The 19291-nt window shown below is 36.6% G+C and overlaps 1 long non-coding RNA gene across 2 annotated transcripts; it reads right to left on the bottom strand.

Annotated features, from left to right (window-relative positions):
* Nucleotides 1-721: 721 nt before the first annotated feature.
* On the bottom strand, nt 722-18818 carry LOC141553581 (uncharacterized). Of its 2 annotated transcripts, none has more exons than XR_012485534.1 (3): nt 18619-18818; nt 10780-10870; nt 722-1052 (listed from the first exon to the last, which is right to left on the bottom strand). It is a non-coding gene; the product is annotated as an uncharacterized LOC141553581 (long non-coding RNA). The 2 variants fall into 2 exon arrangements; XR_012485535.1 differs by lacking the exon at nt 18619-18818 and adding an exon at nt 10977-11036.
* Nucleotides 18819-19291: the final 473 nt, after the last annotated feature.

Below are 19291 nucleotides of genomic sequence, written 5' to 3'. Positions count from 1 at the left end.
TTTAATCTATAAATTTAATTTTTAATTTATATAAAACAAGAGTTTCCATGACAAAGTACAATAAAAAATGACTTTACATGCAATTGCAAATCTATGATATATAACTTGCTGTTCCCTTTAAATATGTAATAAAGTTATCAAGTAAATTTCTTTCTTTTTTTTTTAGTATCTTGGAGATTATTACTATCTAATGTTGTTATTATTCATTTGTTTTGTTTTGTTCATTCTGACTCTCCATGATCCATTTTCTTGGCAGAGATACTGGAGTGGTGACTATGTGCCAGGCACTATGCTAAGCACTACACAAATATCCCATTTAATCTTCACAATAACTCTGGAAGGCAGGTACTATTATTATTCCCTAAAACTAAGACAAAGATTAATTGACTTGTTCATGATCTCATATCCCTAGTAAGCGTCTAAGACCTGAATGGAACACCAGTTTTCCGATTTCCAGATCCAGCATTCATATCCATTTTGAGTTGAATTTAAAACCAGAGTTCTTGACCTTGTTTTGAGACTCCTTCAACAGGACCCCTTCTCAGAATAATGTTTTTAAGTGCATAAAATAAAGTGTATAGACTTACCAAGGGAGACAATAAAGTGAATTGAAATACAGTTTTCAAAACTTTTTTTTTTTTTTTTTAACAAAAATTAAGTTTACTGACCTTAAGTTTAAAAAAAACAAAACAAAAACCTATATTTAAGGTAGGGTAGGAGCTTAACGAGCAAAGGTCTGGGAGAGGGAAAGGAGACTGATGGGTGTTGGAAACAATCTGAGCAAAGTCTTGTAGAACTGAGAGCATACTGGATACTTGGGGAGCAGAGAAAATGAATATGAAATAAAACTTGAGGGAGGCAGCATGCCATAGTGGGAAGAGTCAGTACCAGAGTCAGAGTTTGTGTTCAAGTCCATCTTCTGTCACCCATTGTCTTTGTAATCCTTTGCAAATCGGTGCCCTTCTCAATGCTATCAGTTGCAACAGATGCTGGTCTGAGTCGGCAAAGGGAGCGTCCTCACAGGAGTTTCTTGTTCCAATGAAATCACAAGTCTGGACCAAAGAAGAAAGACAAATTAAAATAATAAACATAAATTTTTTTTAACGCTATAAGATTAGAAAAGTAGGATGACTGCCAGGTTTTGGAGAACCTCAAATGATAGGCAGAAGACTTGGAATTTCTCTTAAAAGGCAGTACAGAACCATGAAGACTTTTGAGAAGAGGAATAATTGAATATTCCAGCACATATGGATATTATGAAGAATGGTCTGGAGGGGATAGAGAGCAAAGGGAAGGGAAATTTAAAAAAAAATTTTTCCAAATGCATGTATGTTTTCAACATTTATTTTTGTAAAATTTTGTCTTCCAAATTTTTTTCCTTCTTGCCCTTCCCTCCTCTGGAGGGGAAATTCTTAAAGGACTATTGAGATAGTTTTGAAATAGGTGGCAATGAGGGCCTCTACCAGAGGAATGGCAATGGAATATGTTTTAGAAACACATACTCAACAGGACCTGATTAGATTTGAAAGGTAAGTGATTGAAAATCAAGTATAAACTTAACTTATATACAAGGCTGACCAAGATGAATTGGGTCGCTATAGATAACAATGGTGGAGGCAGAAGGAGGACTAGGGCAGGCTGATTGGTGTTGGAATTGGGAGGCCTTAATGGCAGACTAAGTTACAGAGAAAGTGTGGGACTAGCCTTTACACCCTCCAGTTGATGTGGCAAAGAAAGACAGAAAGATCTGAATAATCATTGAGCTTTCCTCTGACTTTGGGAACCCTCATAATCAGGTTCAGGTGCTATGTGTTGGAAAGGGTATTAGAACTGAGATGATTAGGAGAGAGTGACCAGTATGATACAGGGACTGGCCTAACTTTAATATACATAGGCTCAATTGAAAGAACTAGGGGAAATGTAGTAGAGTGAAAAATAATTCTATTTAAAATCTGAGAATCTAAGTTCAAATCTTGACTCTGCTACTTACTAGTTAGGTGAACTTGTGAAAACCAATTCACCACTCTGGGATTCAGTTTTCTCTTGTGTAAAATGAAAGGATTGGACTAGATACCTTTGGACTCTAGATCTGTTATCCAGAGGTTCTCATATCCCTTTTTGGTCTCAGCATCCCTTTGCACCTTTAAAAACTATTGAGACTTGAACAGCTAGGCAGTTTAATGTATACCTAGAGCAAAGCACTGGAGTCAGGAGGACCGGAGTTCAAATAAGGGGGGGCTCAGACACTTACTAGCTGTGTGACCCTGGGCAAGTCACTTAACTCTGATTGCTTCAAAAAATTATTAAGGATTGCTACCTAAAGAACTTTTACTTAGTTATATCTACCTATATGTATCATACTAGAAATTAAAATACCTTAGAATTATGAAGATAGCTTTTGTCTCATGGACTCCCAGAAAAAGCTCAAAGAAAGCCTACGCACTACCCAAAGTCAGTGAAGAAGAAGTACAAGCCCCAGCTCAGCTCATGGCTGACCAAAGTGAATTTTAGGATTCCATAAACAGCAATGATGGAAACAGAAGAAAAAGCAGGTCAGATAAGATAGGGCTAGAAGTGGGAAGATCTTAAAAGCCAAACTAAAGTCCTGGAGAGAATTCTTGACCAATTTTACTTGAATAGCCATATTCATAAGCAATGCCTTCTACTTGATTCTTTCTTTCACTCATCTTTCAAATTCAATCAGGTACTAGGTCCTGTTGTGTATGTTTTAAAAACATCTCCTATCGCTACTTTGAGAGCTGCTGCTATAATCTATAAATTTAGCCCAAAGCAGAGAAGACTTGGATAGAGGGAAACACATGATAAATCTTACATGGAAGAAAGATTACACTTATTTGTTTGGTTCCTGAGGGCAAAACTAGGAAAAATAAGTGGAAATTTCAAAGGGGCAGTTTGCTGCTTGATCTAAGAAAAAAAGGCTTTTTTTTTTGTTATTGTCCTTTTGGCAATAAAATGCTTTCTAAAAGTGAAACTAACTGGATGTTTTGGAAAGTATTGAGTTTCCCAAAAGTAGGCATTTTCCTGGTCTGGATGGGATTACAGAGAGGATTCTTAGTAAATGAACCTTGAGGTCCCTTTTCACTTTGAGAGTCTATTATTCTACAACTTAATAACCGAGGAATGACCTTGGAAAAAATTCTTAATCTTTGAGTTTCAGTTTATTTATCTGTAAAATGGAGGTGCTGATGCTTGCATTTATCCATTCCACAGGACTATGGTAGAGATCAAGTGAAATAATGGCTGTGAATGTCTTTGGAACTGAAAGCACTCAAAATTATCAACTATACTAGTAATAATACAGAAAACATTTCTAGGGTCTGCTTCTCTTGAACAACTAAGAATATTCTCTAGTTGAATGATCTCACACTTTCCTGGTTCCTTCAGTGGTCAGCAACTGGAAAGAAGTGTTGGTTGGGCAACCTCAGTGAAGGAGGAAAGAACCCTAATGCTATAGTCAGAGGACCTGAGTTCAAATCTCATTTTTAATAACTTACCCTGGGCAAACCACTTAATCTCCCTGGGCCTCAGTTTACCTATTTTCCAAATTGCTGCTGCTTCTTTTTCTTCTTCTTCTTCTTTTTTAAGCTTTCTATTGTTTTTTTCCAGTCCCTATTTTGCTTTCCAACCAGGCCAATCCATCCCAAGAATAACCATCCTCATTCTACCTTCTACAAGCACCCACGCTTTAGCTGGAAATTGTTAGCCTTTTGTACAGACCTTAGAACAATGCCAAAGACAAGGACCAACTACAACACGGTAGTGCTGAAAATTAAGTAGTCTTATGTGCGTAAGAATAACTAGCACTTAAAGATTTGCAAAGTGCTTTACAAATATGATCTCTTGATCCTTACAACAATCATAGGAAGTGCATACTATCATTATTATTTTGTAGCTGAAGAAATTGAGACAGATAGATTAAGTGACTTGTCCAGGGTCACACAGCTAGTTAATATCTGAAATTGGACTTGAACTCAGGCCTTCTTGACTCCTGGTTCAGCATTCTATCCACTTTGTCATATAGGTTTATGGCTGCAGCAAGGTTATAGCAAATGGGAAGATTGATGGAAGGATACAGGCTGATGGCTACAAACCAACAGAGCCATTTCTTTGCCTGTGGCTGAAGTTTCTCTAGCTGCTTCCACCATCAGCTCCTTTGTTTCATTAATGATTCTAGCAATTCCCCAGTCGGCCTGAAGCTGCCTTTTCTCTCTTAGCTCAATACAAAGGTGAACTTTGTTGGAAAATCGAACTCTGTTAAACAAAGCTTGAGTTATAGAGACAAGGAAAGCAATATATCCCCTAGTTGCTTCATTTGACTTTTTTTTTCCCTTCCCAAAATAACTCAGAAACTGCCAACTCCATAAAGCTTCACACTTGGCACCTGATTAATACTTTGTGATAAATTCTCTTTCTGAATACTATTTTGGGGGAGAAATGAAGTGTTAAAAGTGACTTTTTCCAGACAAATTCAGAGCATAGTTGGAGCATCACTTGAGATCTGGGAGGGATTGTAGAGTTCAGCTAGTTCAACTCATCTTACTGAAGAGGAAATGAGGCACAGAGAAGTGAGGTGATTGGCTAAGGTCACACAGGCAGTAAGTAACAAGTCAGGTATTTGGACCTAAGTTATCTCACTTCAAAGTCCTACTCCTTCCTGTGGGCCATGACTACAGAATCCAGTCAATTAGTAATCTCTAATACAAAGTGCTGGGCATTGTAGGAGGCACTAGGAATATCAAGAGCAAAGTGAAAGAACTTTTGTTACTTTTAAAATTTTGGTGAAAAATTTAAATTAACAAAATATATTTTTCTCTTCCTTTTATCACTTTTTTTTCTTACTGGAAAAAAGAAAAGAAAGATCAAACCCTTGTAACAATAGGGAATTTAATTTTTAACTGTGGAAACAATTTGTATATATGTATGGATATATAAAAGCTATAAAATAGGAGACAACACTGGGGGGAAAAGTCGTGATAGATGAGGAGAGGGAAAAGGGAGGTCAGGAAAGGCCTCCTGCAGAATATCACATGTAAACTGAATTTTGAAGGAAATCAGGGATTTGAAGAGGTAGAGGTCAGAAAGGAAATTCAGAGATGGGAGTTGGTATGTAGAATATCACATGTAAACTGAATTTTGAAGGAAATCAGGGATTTGAAGAGGTAGAGGTCAGAAAGGAAATTCAGAGATGGGAGTTGGTATGTTGTCTGATTGGAGCAAAATATACTGAACTCCTTCTAGGAGGCAGAAACTGGACATTTCCACTCACTCCACTCTGCTCTGCCCAGTTTTAGCTCCACTAAACAAGATGCCTTTCACTGAATACCCTTTTGATGTCCTATTCTCCCAGCTCTCACTTTCCTGTCTCCTTTTGTATGCTGTCTCTCTCCAATAAATTATAAGCTCTTTGAAGGCAAAAACTGTTTTTAATTAACTATCTCCAGGTGCCTAGCATCTAGCAGGCATTTAATAAATGTTTATTGTATTGTATTGGAAATACCGAGTAGTTTGGGAGAAAAAAAATCATGAGAAATTGGAGTGACTATGAAAAGCTTCATGTAAATTAAATTGCATCTTTAAGAAAGAAGGAGACTCTATGATATGACAGAGGTAAGGAGGAAGAGCATCTCAGGCATGAGAGACAGCCAGTGCAAAAGCACAGAGATGGGAAATGGAAAGTCCCTTGTGAGGAATAAAAAAAGGGCCATTTTATCTATTTCTCAGTGAGGAAAGAGGAAGTAATATACAACAACAATGGAAAGATAATTTGGGGGCCTTTGTGAATGGCTTTAAAAATGAAACAGAGGAGTTTATATTTTTGTCCTAGAGCCAATGGAAAGCCACTTGAGTTGATTGAGTAGGGGAGTTACATGGTCAGATCTCACTTAAGTGATTTTACTTTGACAGAAATATGACTGATGAACTAGATAATGTACTTGGGGGCAGGGAAACTAGTCAGAGGCTTGTGGCTATAATCTAGTGAGAGGTAATGAGTACCTGAACTAAAGTAGGAGCTATGGGAGCAGAGAGAAAACAAAGTCAGATGTTCTGGAAATGGGAAATAAGAGGTCTGGCAATTGATTGGATATGTGGTATGAGGAGAGTGAGGAGCTGAGGATAAAGTTGAGGTTATGTGTCTTCTGACTCTTGACAAAAGAGTAGTGGACTAGATAGTCACTTACTCAGTCAACACACGTTTATTAAATGCCTATTGTCTGCCAGGCACTGTGCTAAATATTGGGGATAAAAAACAAAGGTGATAAAATCCTTGTTTTCAATGAAATTAAAATGAGGGAGCCGACATATGAATAAATACATATATACGTGGATATATGTATTTATATTTACACACACATACACATATGGTATAAATAGTGTCAATGGAAGGTGTGGAGTGAGGCATACATTTTCAGACATTGTTCATATTTGGATTTGTTTTGCTTATAACATAATATTAATTATATGTAATATATAATATATATTATGTGTTATATATATAATTGTATTAATCAAATAATATAATATAATGTTTGTAATATCTATTATAAAGAGGAATTCTATTGGAATAGAGATGGGGAAATCAACCAGATGTGGCAATATAAAAATACAATAAGAAAACAATTTAAAAAAATTTTAATGTTTATTTTATTTTTAATTTATGGAATAAAACAAGCAAAGGATTGCATCTGAAACTTCAGATTTACCCAGTATAGCTTGCAATTCCTTTTAAATATAGCACAAAGTTATTATGTAAGTTTCTTTTTTCTTTTTTTCTCCCCCTCTCCCCATGGCCACTGTTAGATACAAATATATACATATATATGTATGAATATACACACATGTGTAAAATTATTCTATACATAATTCTATTTATCAGTTCTTTCTCTTGATACAGATAGTGTCTTTCTTCATATGGCCTTTACAGCTAATTTGGGTATTTATAATAGTAAAAATGACCTATTTACTCAAAGTCTTAGAACAATACTGCTGTTTCTGAACACAATGTTCTCTTGGTTTTGCTTACTCCACTCTTCATTATTTTGTGCAAGTCTTTCCATGTATTTCTAAGATCACTGAACTCATTATTTCTTATAGTACAGCACATTCCTTCACAATCACATACCATAATTTGTTCAGTTATTCCTCATCTTATGGGCATCTTCACACTTCCAGTTCTTTGCCACCACAAAAAAAGAATATTTTAGAATATGTAGGTGCTATTGCCTTTTCCCTAATCATCTTTGGAAATAACCCTAGTAGTTGTATTGCTGAGTCAAAAGACATAGGCAGTTTCATAATTTTTTAATCATAATTTGAGTGCTCTCCAAAATGTTTGTATCAGATCATAATTCCACCAACATTGAATAAGTGTCCCAATTTTTCCAGTCTGTCCAACATTTTTTTCTTTCTCTTTCAATTGCTTTACTCAATCTGGTAGGTATAAAATTATATCTCATGGTTATTTTAATTTGAATTTCTCTAATAATGATTTAGAGCATTGTATATGACTAAATTATTTTGATTTCTGCATTGGAAAACTGCCTCTTCATAGCCTTTGATCAGTTATTAATCAAGGAATGATTCATAATTTTATAGATCTGACAAAGTATTAATCAAGGAATGATTCATATTCTTATAGATTTGACAAAGTTCTTCAGATATTTAAAATGTGAGATCTTTATCTGAGAAACTGTCTACAATTCTCCTCAACTTTCTGCTTTCTTTCTGTCTTGACTATATTTGTTTTATTTGTACAAACTCTTTTTAATTTAAAATATTCAAAGTTACCCTTTTTACAGTTAGCTTTGCTCCATATCTTGTTTATTTATAAATTGTTCACATGTCTGTGTCTGCTAAGTAATATGTTCTATGTTCTTACTTTCTTGCAAAATCTCTCTTTATATCTAGTTCATGTCCCCATTTTGGCCTTATGTTGGTAAATGGTACAAGATTTATGCCTAGTTTCTGCCATACTGCTTTAAAGTTTTCCCAAGAATTTTTATTATAAAATAATGAATTTTTATCCCAAATCATAAGTCTTAACATTTGTCATATAAAAGTTCATTATGTTTATTGCCACTGTAAATTTAATAAAGTCCATTGACCTGTCTTTCTACTTCTTATGCAGTAGCAAATAATTTTGATAATTACTGCCTTATAATATAGTTCAAGATCTGGTGCCATTCAATGACAACAAAAACAATAGCAACAATAACTTTTTTTTAAAGAGAGAGCCCCCCCCCCCAAAAAAAAAAGATTGGGATAAAGGCAAGATAGAGTTTGCTAAGAATCATATGCCTTTTAGACCATCTATAAATTTTTGGCTTAACTACTAGAACTCTAAATGTGAATATCAATCCTTGAACAAGTGGTTGTAATCCTGAAGGAATGAAATTATATACATCTTGATAGTTTCATTATAAATGAAGCCAGAATTAAGCAGAATGTTGTAGAAGGATGGCTCATGGTTTCTCCTTAGAAGTAAATAAGGCAATTGATAAGAGTCAATTTTGTAAAATCACCCAAAATAATATGAAACAATCTCTTGTGATATTTGGTCATCTCATATCTCAGGGGTCATGTTAGTTATTTGCAAAAACGATCAACAGTCAGCCAATAAATATTTATAGGTGTCTACTATGTGCCAGGTGCTAGGTTAAATACTGATAATAAAAAGAAAGACAAAAGAAAATCCTTTCTTTTAAGGAACTCACAATTTAACGAGTGTCACTATAAAAACAACTATGCATAAATAGGTGTACATATGTTTATATATACATACACATACATACATGTATACATATATAAGACATATCATAAGCTGAAAATAATTAACAGAGAAAAGGGTTTCAGAAAAAGCTTCCTATAGATGGAGGGAGGGGTATATAAATCAGGTATAAGAAGACAGGACTCATGTGCCAATACCTGTTACAAAAGTTGAAGAGGCAAAGAAATTTTATAGAAAGTTCAATAAACTCCAAATGAAATCAATATATGATTCAATATTTAGTGACTTCAATGCAAAAGAAGGAATAAATGAGGAAGATGAGAAATATGTTAGAAATATAGGTAAGAAACAAGAGGCCAAAGACTTATAGACTACACAAAAGCCTTGTAACTTATTTATCATGAATACTTTCTTGGAGGAAAGATCAGAAGGTGCTGAACATGGTTAGCACCAGATAAAAAGGCAAAACAAAATCACATTGATTATATTTTAATAACTCAGTTCTGATGCAATAGTCATTTCCAAATCTGCTGTCTGGGTACAGTCAGATCGATTTATCTGAATCAAAGATCAAAATTAGTACAAAGTTAAATTTTTTAAATTAAATTTAAAAAACAATAAAATATATAAAAATATATAACATCCATTAAAAATTCTATCTTAATTGCTTCACGTAAGTTATTCATGCTGGAAAATGGAACATATGCAGAAGAAAGGCTATATATACCAGCTCTGATAATTTCATAATCACAATAAAGGATATAAATCAGTTGCTATAATAGAAAAAAAACAAAAGAGCTTTAGTCAGCAAACACTTGACTTGTCAAACAGAGAGATGTGGGAGCCACATTTAACACAATTTAGAAGATGATAGATAGAGCATTTATCAAGTACTTTTTATGTTCCACGCACTGTGCTAAGCTCTGGGGATATGAATAAAAGCTAACAAGATAGTTCTTGCTTTAAAAGAACTTACATTCTAAGGGGGTAAGCAATACATAAAGAGAACCTAGAATACAAATGTGGAGAATAGGGAGAAGATCATACCTGCACAAGGAGGAGAGACATGATGAGATGTCTAGGAAATGTCATGGAGGTCTGGGATCTGGCAAGATAAGATGAAAGATCACCTCTCACCAAGAGTATAGTTGTAGTTTCTCATGGGCTAGAGAGGCTCAAAGAGTAAAGTCATAGTGAGGAGATTACTTGGCATTCAAATTTATTTGTAAAATCTCATGGAGAAGGACCATGGAAGATTATGAACAGTTTTAAGCCCATAAAATGGAAAGAAATAATGAAGGACAAAACCAGTTTAAAGAAAATTTATTGAAAAAACCAACTAAATAAATTCATATTAAAGACATTAAAGAATATAAATGAACAGAGGAAAATAAAAAGAAAAATGCAAAAGATCTGCAAAGATTTTCAAACCATCTTTGTCCAACTTCAGGATAGGGAAGCCACCATATTAATACTCATATTACAGTTTCATATGAGCTTTTAGAAAAGATAGAAGTAGTACTGGGGTAAACAATGTGGGGAAAACAAATTTATTGGATCAAGTGTCCATAGAAGACAGCTTTACAGGAGGTGAGAAATTTGTGATGATCTTGCAAGATTGATTCACATGGCATTTGAAAGAAAAGAACATACCAGAAGACTAGAAAACAAACAGAAAAAAACCTGAAAAATGATTAACAACTGCAAATATTTATATCTATATTACAATTTACATTAAACATTAAAGTTTCCTTTGAATAAATCCCCCATCCTTTTGTGAGTGTCATTCCATATCATATCCTTACCATCTTATGCTTTATTAAAAGATGTAAAAAAACCAAGATCCTACTGTGCAGAGTAAAATGACAACTTAAAGGTTCTCTTCTGCTCCCAGTAACAGAAATAACTTTGTTCCATGACCCTCTGATCATTAATATCAGGCGAGGCATACAATAAGAAAACATATGTTTGCATATGATCTCCACTGTCATGCAGAGCAAGCACAGAGTTAACATTGAAGAGGAAATCCTTACAATTGTGTGAAGTCCTCTAGGTGATACTGCTGGCAGATAACATCATGTTGGCTGTATCAAGCTCCAGAACATTGTGGGTATGGGGAAAGATCTGTAAAAAAATAAAAAAAATAAATAAAAAATAAAAAATTAACTACTCCATAGAGTTTGGTGCAGCCATCCATATAGGAAAAACCAAGTAAATGAAGAATACTTACTGTCTAGATTATGATGGGCAGTTAGATGGATCCAACCATTTATCTTTGACAAACTCTGCAAATGAACAATGAGTTGAGTATAGAGCTAAGCAGTGGGGAAAGAGAAAATTGTGAATGCAAGACTCTTTAATAACACCAGATTTCTCTCAGAAATAAATTTTCATCTTTTGAAACAAATTTTCTACAGGTTTTATATGGCTATGAGTCATAGCCATGAAATGTTAGTCTCCAAGGAATTAAAAAAGTATTATGTAGAGGTCTTAGCAAATGTGAACGAATAGACTGCAAATGAAGAACTTGTGCTGTTTGTTGTTCAGTTGTTTTTCGGTCCTGTCTGACCCTTTGTGACCTTGGGATTTTCTTGGCAGATATACTGGAGTGCTTTGCTATTTCCTTCTCCAGCTTATTTTACAGATGAAGAAACTGAGGCAAATGGGCATAAGTGACTTTCTCAGGATCACACAGCTAGTAAGTTTCCGACGCCACATTTAAATTCAGGTCTGCCTGATTCCAGGCTGGCATTCTGTGCACTTTGGTGCCATGTGGCTGTCCTGTAAATAATTACAATGGAGTACAAAATGTTATCGAAGAACTATATGTCCAAGAAGAGCTAGTCCTGAGATAAGAGCACGGAATAGCTTTGGGCTCCACTGGCACCCTGGATATGTGAGGAAAAAAATCAAAGATGTCCCTCAGCATATCAGGTGGTTTCTGTGGTGAACTGGCAGACCAAGGACATGAGAGGCACTGGATGGTCAGGCATGGATGGGATGTGACTTGAATTACTGCAGGGACCATCTGCACTGATGGGGTCAAGATTCTATTGGAGTATGTTTTTTGTGTACAAAGAAGATTATAATAGGGACAAAGGAGAGATTTGGATGAAGTACCATAGGACAATTTGAGGAAGAAGAGCTGTGGCAATCATGGAATCAGGAGCTGCCTGAGCTGAGCCTTGAAGGAACAAAAGAATTCCCACAGGCTGAGAACAGGCAATATAATCCTGACATGAGGGGACAGGCTGTACCTATGCCTATCCCCAGAGGCAGGAGATGAAAAAAAAAAAAAAACCAGCTAGTACTGTTCAGTTTGGTTGGACCATTCATTAGTCGGGAACAAAGAGGAACAATATGAACTATGGCTGGAAAGGTAGGATGTAGGCTAATCGTTGATGGTCTTATATGCCAATCTAAGAAGAGTTCATTTTATCCTGTTGGTAAAAGGGAACAGCTCATAGTACATTAATAAGATTATTTTGGGAGCTGTGGGGAAATTGGAATGAATCCAGAGCTCTTGGCTAAGTCATTTCAAAGGACCTGGGAACCACCCTCCTAATCCTTCTGCTATTTCCTCTCCACCAATAGAAGAGGTGAGGAAGTAGGGAGTTATGTACACATCTTGGATTCCTCTCTTCTTCTTGATTTACAGATGAGGACTCCACTCAATCTGCAGACCAAGATTCCCTAGCTTTTTAGGAAGTCACTGGGCAGGTTTTAATAGTCTGGTCTCAAACTCAACATCCTAAACTAATGGAACGTTGATCTTTAACCAAAGACCCTTTCTAACTTTCTTTCTCTTGATTGACTAGGTTCTATTACAAACTTACAAAGAAAAGAGAAATCACAGTTTCCATCAGCCAGTCTCATCAGCCAGTTTCATGTTTAGTGAATTCTTGATGGCACATCAAAACCAAACAGGATTTATATTGGTAGGCAACATAGGAATGGAACACTAGGTATGGGTCTTAGAGGGGATGAGATTTGCTAGCGTGGATACTCCTCAGCTCTGGTTGTTACAGGGGTAGTTTCAATGGGGAAAGGTTGTAATTTATAGGATGTTTAGAGGGATCAGGAAATAGGACTCGAGGGTCGATGCATTAAGTTATCTAAAACCTAGTCTGGATGTTATGAAGTACATTTTGGCAGGAGAGCAGAATGTGGCTTAGAAGAGAATACAGTAGTAGAGAGTCCTAGTCAGTCCCAATTGCAGCCCGAGAGGGAGGGATACAGATGAGTTTGGGGTTTGCTTCCTTGGAACCACAGGGGCTTGCTTCCTCTGTGTGGAATTCATGGTGTGAATATTTAGAACGAAGTACTTAATCTGGAGCCTGAGAACTTTATTTTTAATTAAATATTTTGATACTTACATTTCAATATAATCTTCTTTGTAATCCTATGTACTTTGCTTTATGCATTTAAAAATATCATCCTAAACTGGGTGTGCTGTTGCATGCCTATAATCCAGCTATGGAGAGATGCCTTGAATTCTGGAGTTCTAGGTTACAGTAAGGATAAAGCTGATGGAATGTCCAAAATAAGTATGGCACCAATATGGTGAGCCCCTGGAAGTGAAGGAAAAGTCAAGTATATCAGCTGATCTAAAGAGGCTGTTAAAGAGGGGCTAAATCAGCCCACACAGAAAAAAATGGAGTGGGCTGAATCTTCCTTGTACAATCAGTATTAGGATCAGACCTGTGAGTAGCTGATATATGTCCAGCTTGGGGAAGATAGGAAAATGCATTCTCCAAAAAGTACTATATCTCTATATCTGTTTCTATGTCTTTGTCATTTATTTTTGTTATTGTTTTGTCAATTAGTCATAACCAACTCTTTATATTCCAATTTGGGGTTTTCTTGGCAGAATTACTGGAGTGGTTTGCTATTTCCTTCTCGGGTTCATTTTACAGATAAAGTAACTGAGGTAACCAGATTAAGTGACTTGCCCAGAATCACTCAGCAAGTAAGTGTTTGAGGCCAGATTTCAACTCAGGTTCTCCTATTTCTAGGTATGTATATATACATATATATTCATATATGTGTTGTATTTATATTTGATTAATAATATATATATTATAAATAGTATATATGGTATTTTATAATATATTAATAATATATTCCTATATTGTATATATGTATTTATATGTTATATATATGGGGGCAGGATATGTATATATATATGTATATATCTTTATGTGTGTCTGTGTGTGCAAATATACACACATATATATCTATATGTCTTTCTGAGAAGAGGTCCACAGGTTTCATCATGGATTCTGCCAAAGGGATCCATGACTCAAAACAAAATCAAGCATCCCTGCTCTGGACACTTGGAGAACACAGTGTACTTGTATGGAGTGAGTAATGATGAGAGCTTTTAGGGCAGAACTCTCACAGCATATCTGATTGATGGGTGGCTGAATTCACTTCTTTCTCTGGGTTTCTATTTCCAAAGCAGAGGCCTTGGGCAGTTCTGGGGTTGGGGGAGGGACTCATTGGACATCTCAACAGCTGCATTGATGGCTTCTGCTCCCCCAACCTTGGATGGATTTGTGTGGGTGCTGCAGATCTTGGGGAAGCTTTGGCAGCCCCAGGTGCCCTTAACTACTCTGGCCTCCATAAGATCTTGGTGCTGATGTCCACACAGCAGACTCAATGCACTCCTGACACTGGCTGCTCCCAGAGATGCCATTTATCCTAAGGTTATTGTCGCCAATATAGGATCAAAGATTTAAAGCTGGAAGGATCCTTAGAATCTAACCCCCTCACTTTACAGATGAGAAAAATGAGATCTATAGAGGTAAATGTCTAAGTCAAGGTCACCTGGCAGGAAGGAGCTAGGGATTCAAATCTAGGTTCTCTGATGCTACAACCAAGGCTCTTTCCACCACACTTAGTCAGCCCCCTCTCCTAGATTGTTCAGAAGTGTTGTGCTGAACCAATTACTTTCCTAACACTATCTCCTTTGTGACCAGCAGTATCCATCTTGGAGCCATGCCAAGGACTGTCCTTCCTTTGAACAAATCCAGCTGGACTCTTCAGGTTTCAAGCTTTTGATCTTGTCCTCAGTAACTTCATGCTTTCTCTGAGTGAGCTCCAAGGCACAGCGTTAGTATTCTGCACTCATCCTGGGGTTGGAGTGGGGGATGATGGTAGAGAAGGGACAGGGAGGTCATAATTCCTTGCTTGTTCTTGGCTCTGTTAATGTGCAAGACAGCACGGACACACAGGCTGTCCCAGAAATGTACAGCTAGCTCTTTCCCACACAATTCCACTAGGAGTCAAATCAATAAGTATTTATTAAGTGCCTACTATTTGCTAGGCACAGTGCTAAGAGCTGGGGATACAAAGAAAAGCAAAAAGAGTCCTTGCTTTATTCTTTAATAATAGCTTTTTATTTTAAAAATACATGTCACATAGTTTTTAATATTCCTTCGCCCTGCAAAACCCTATATTCCAAATTTTTCACCCTTCTTCCCCTCCCCTAGACAGCAACCAATCCAATGTAGGTTAAACATGTGAAATTCTTTTTTTTTTTTTTGTTTTGGTTTTTTGTTTTTGTTTTTGAGGGTCTACCTTTTATTATCACTCTACTGTTATTAGCAACTTCTACTGTTACCCAAAGGAACAAAATTTTTCACTTATTCCAGATCATTGTGGCTATTTTATTCTAGCCCTCGGGTCATTCTTTTTTTTAAATTTTATAATTATAAAATTTTTTGACAGTATATATGCATGAGTAATTTTTTTTACAACATTATCCCTTGTATTCATTTTTTCCCAAATTTTTCCCTCCCTCCCTCCCTCTACTCCCTCCCCTAGAGGACAGGCAATCCCATACATTTTACATATGTTACAGTATAACCTAGATACAGTATATGTGTGTAAATCCACTTTTATTGTTGCATGTGCAATTCTTCTAAACATATTTCCACATTTATCATGCTGTACAAGAAAAATCAGATCAAAAAGAGAAAAAATAAGAAAGAAAAAAAAGCAAGCAAACATAATTTTGTAATTATGATCCACATTCAGTCCCTATAGTCCTTTTTCTGGATACAGAAGACTCTCTCCATCACAAGTCTATAAGAATTGGCCTGAAATCACCTCATTATTGAAAAAAGTCACATCCGCTCTCTTCAACAATGAGAGGATCCAAATAGTTCCAATTACTCTGTAATGACAGAACCAGTTACACCCAGAGAAAGACCACAACATAGCATTTCCACTCTTTCTGTTATTGTTTGCTTGCATTTTTGTTTTTCTTCTCTCTCTTTTCTTCTTTCTAAATCTGCAAGATAACTGCATAAATATGTATACATATATTGTATTTAACATATACTTTAACTTATTTAACATATGGGACTACCTGTCATCTAGGGGAGGGGATGGAGAAGGAGGTAAAAAGTTGAAAGGATGGAGAAGGAGGTAAAAAGTTGAAACAGAAGCTTTTGCAAGGGTCAATGTTAAAAAATTACCCATGCATATGTTTTGTATACAAAATTTTTTATATAAAATTCTATAACAAAAAAGTCACATCCATCACAGTTGATCATTACATAATCTTGTTGTTGCTGTACACAATGTTCTCTTGATTCAACTTACTTCACTTAGCATCAGTTCATATAAGTCTCTCCAGGCCTTTCTGAAATCATTGGGCTTGTCATTTCTTATAGAATAATAATATTCCTTTAATTCACATACCATAATTCATATATCATTCAGCCATTCATGAACTGATGCCCATCTACTTAATTTCCAGTTCCTTGCCATTACAAAAAGGGCTGCTACAAATATTTTTGCACATGTGGGGATCCTTTTCCCTTTTTTATGATCTCTTGGGATACAGGCCCAGTAAAAACACTGCTGGATCAAAAAGTATACAGTTTGATAGCCCTTTGGACATCAATCCATATTGCTCTCCAGGATGGTTGGATTAATTCACAACTCCACCAACAATGTGTTAATGTCCCAGTTTTCCCGCATCCCCTCCAACATTTATCACTATCTTTTCCTGTCATCTTAGCCAATCAGAGAGGTATGTAGTGGTACCTCAGAGTTGTCTTAATTTGCATTTCTCTAATCAATAGAGTCCTTGCTTTCAAATAATGGAAAAAAAAGAAAAATGTGATCGTTATGTACAAGCAGGAAAACTGAGAAAATCCATTGAAATGAATAGTTCAAGCATATTCATAGAGATTGAAAAGGAAAACTAAAGCTCCAGGAATAGACAATGACTTTCCAAGATCACAGAAAGTTTGTACCAGAACCAGGAACTTCTGCCTCTTTTTTTGGCTTTCTTCTGGTGGTTTATATTTTTTAAATTAAAAAACTTTCGAGGGACAACTAGGTAGTGCAGTGGATAGAGCACCAACCCTGAAGTCAAGAGATCCTGAGTTCAAATTTGGCCTCAGACACTAAACACTTCCTAACAGTGTGACCCTGGGTAAGTTATTCAACCCCCAAGTGCCTCAGCAAAAAACAAACAAACAAAAAAGTTTAACATTTCTGTTTTTAACAATACCTTCATCTTTGAATATATCCCCTTCTACCACTCAATGAGCCATCACTTAAAATACTGAAAAAGAGAGGGGAAAAAAGTAATTCAGCACAGCTAAGTCTGATAGGATACAGTGTTTAATACCCATGGTCTCCCACCTCTGCAAAAAAGGGAGAGTATTATCTTTTTGTTTCTTTTTTTTCAAGGCCAAGCTTGATATCTACCATTACCCAGCATTTAATCTTGTTTTTCTTTGTTGGTGGTGGTGATCTTTCAATTTCTTGTTTAGGTATTAATGAAAGGACATGTTCATTTTTACTTATGCTAATTGTCCTATCAAATAATCCTTGATTTGGGAGTAGTGTTAGTCAGTTAGCAAAAGAACTCAGATCAGACTGGTAAATAATTGAAGGAAAGGAATGTTTCCATTAGGCTAGAAAATAATTTCATTTTCATGTGATAATGACCCCTTAAAACAGAGATAAATATTTGAAGACCTTGCAGAAAGACCTTTAGGAGGTTGGGTTATCTCTGTAGTCAGGGCAGGTTGTTGGGTCTGCTGGGAATCTGGAACTATAGGGATTGGTCAATTGGTTATGTTCAGAATGACTTCCTAAAATTATTCAGTGATAATTGGTGACAGAAAGTTAAGGCCAGTAGTAAATCCTCTAAAGGGCTCTCTACCTGCTAAGATGAAATCATTTCAGGCTCACATCAGGTTCTTCCTCTTGCCTGAAACTCTCCTTGATCCCTCCCAACTGGAAGGACCTTTTCTTTCACAATTTCCTCTTTTGTAACTCATCCAAGCTCTCCTTTCCTATTTTATATCACAATTTTCTGTGTTCAGATCTAAAATTCTATCTGGTCCCATTTCCCTTCAAAATTCAGAAGATATTGAGAGAGAAAAAATTAATTACTTAGGCTCCCTCAGCTAGTTAGTGGTGGATCTAGGTTACAATCCCTTTTTCCTTGATTCCCCCCTGGGCTTTCCATATTGGCCTAGGCTCAGGACATAACCAGTCCTGCCCTAAGTGAGACTTATGGTAGAAAAGGGCCTCCTTTGGCCTTTCCCTAACTTCCAGGAAGGGATATTGATGTGCCTTGTAGAAAGGAAATACACATTTCCTGTATTCTACAAGCTTGTAGCTCAGGGCATCTCCTCTCTCTTGGCCAAGTGTATTCCCCTCGAGCATGAAGTGCAAATGTGTAACTAGGGTGGACAGACTTAAGTCTTTGTCCTAGGATGATGAATTTAGGGACCACTAAATTTAATGGATGCCCAATGGCACTTGTTGCAACAGTTGCATAAAAATAACAGAGTTTAGGGCCTCATTAACAAGGATAACTAGGGAAAATAGGGAGCTACCTGATGGAGCGGTGGCATAAATTCCTCTTTGTCCCACTCTCTTACTCTTTCACATGTCATAGGACCTCTACGTCAGTTCACAAAGTGATGCTCTGCGCTGCCCCTTCAACTGAGGGGATGTTTGCTTTGGGCACATTTTGTCCCAATTTAACTCCCTCCTCCGGTGGATTTGGAGGGATTTCCCAGCAGAGTTATGTGATAGACTGGCTACACTGACCCATCCTCTCTCCTGTGGTATGTGGTCCTGGATAGTAAAACAACAGATCATAATGGGGCTTCAACCTGCTCCCTGGCAACTTGGTTCTAGTTCCAGTCAGGTCACTTTGATCAGGTCAGTTAGCCTGAGCTAAGCATGTTGAGCTTCATTTTCTCAAAGAACTGAGCTCCAGCCCACTGAGGCATTAATGGGCATCAACCATCTCCCTGTCTGCTGGGTCCTGCCCCTGATGCTTGGCTTTTCCTAACTTCCTCTTTTATTCAGCAGCCTCTGAGAACATTTTGAGATCTTAGAGAGCCCCGGATCAAAGGGATGCCTCGCTGCTCCCTCTCCTCTTTAGCCCCATTACTGGTCTGAACCTTTCCAAGCTAGGATTAACTCCTTGGGCTGGGCTGGGGGCGGGGAAGGAGAGAAAGGGAAGGGGACAGGAAAAGTCTGAGAAACAGAACTGCAAGA

This window comes from Sminthopsis crassicaudata, chromosome 2 (genome assembly GCF_048593235.1).
Source record: "Sminthopsis crassicaudata isolate SCR6 chromosome 2, ASM4859323v1, whole genome shotgun sequence".
Lineage (NCBI taxonomy): Eukaryota > Metazoa > Chordata > Mammalia > Dasyuromorphia > Dasyuridae > Sminthopsis > Sminthopsis crassicaudata.
The sequence above is the reverse complement of the archived record's forward strand: the minus strand, read 5'-3'. Positions and strand labels throughout refer to the sequence as shown.